Source organism: Dipodomys merriami, unplaced genomic scaffold (genome assembly GCF_024711535.1).
Source record: "Dipodomys merriami isolate MVZ:Mamm:240054 unplaced genomic scaffold, mDipMer1.0.p SCAF_1376, whole genome shotgun sequence".
Lineage (NCBI taxonomy): Eukaryota > Metazoa > Chordata > Mammalia > Rodentia > Heteromyidae > Dipodomys > Dipodomys merriami.
In genome coordinates this window covers 89,124-90,287 of record NW_027202689.1, presented here as the reverse complement: position 1 = coordinate 90,287, position 1,164 = coordinate 89,124, and positions in this window count along the sequence as shown.

The following is a 1,164-nucleotide window of genomic DNA, read 5'->3' as shown; positions in this document are numbered from 1 at the left end:
GGGTTCTTGGATTCTCAGTTTGGGTGTGGTTTCTTGGTGTTTATTGTGGTCTTGTAGGTTTTCTATGTGTAGGACATCTTTAGGTATCTTTGTAGAGCTGGTTTGGTGGAGATATATTGTTTCAATTTTTCTTTGCTACGGAAGATTTTTATTTGACCTTCAGTTATGAATGAGAGTTTAGCTGGATACAGTATTCTTGGTTGATAGTTGCTTGTCTTTAGGGCATGGCATACATCATTCCAGGCTTTTCTTCCTTTAATTGTCTCTGCTGAGAAATGTGAGGTGATTCTAATTGGTTTCCCTTTATAGGTTATTGATCTTTGCTCCTTGACAGCTTTAAGGATATTTTTTCTTGGTCTGAATTGATCTTGTGCGGATAATAATTTGACAGTAGGATGTCCTGTTCTGGTCTGGTCTATTTGGAGTTCTAAAAGCTTCTTGTATTTGAATAGCCCTATTTTTTTGCATGTTTGAAGTTCTTTGCTAGGATCCTGTTAAACAAATTTCCTAGACCATTAACTTCTGACTCTAGGTGTTCCTTTACACCCATTATCCTCAGATTATGCTTTCTGATGGTGTTTTCCAAATAGAATGGAATAGATAAATCATATTTCTTGGATTTGTCTTGGATGGTTTTATGTTCTTTCTCTATAGTATCTAGGCTGTATTGAATCCTTGAGATTCAATCTTCTTCATGGTCTAACCTACTGTCAAAACTTTCTACTTCGTTTTTTATTTCTTCTCCTTCTAATTGGTCGACTTTGATGACTTCAAATTCTTTGTTGGACCTTTGTTCTAGATCTTGTAAGAAGTTATTTATTTCCTTAATTTGGTCTTCATTGTTTATTCTCAAATCACTTAGTTGATTTGTTATGGTTTCCTAGGACTCCCATTCCTTCTGTTGTTCTCCACTGAGCATTCCCTTTACAGTCTCCCTGATTTCTTTCAGCTCTCTGTTCCTGTATTCCATTAATGCCTCCATTGATCTTTGTCCTTTCTCATCCCGATCTCTCAGTTCCTGTATTTCTCTTTGATTAAGATCCCCATGTTTACACATTTCCTGTATTTCTCTTTGAGTGTTCTCAGCCTATTCATGCCATTCCTGACTTTCTCTTTGTCTGTTCTCAGCCAGCTCACATAATTGCTGTCTATCTGTTTGACTGA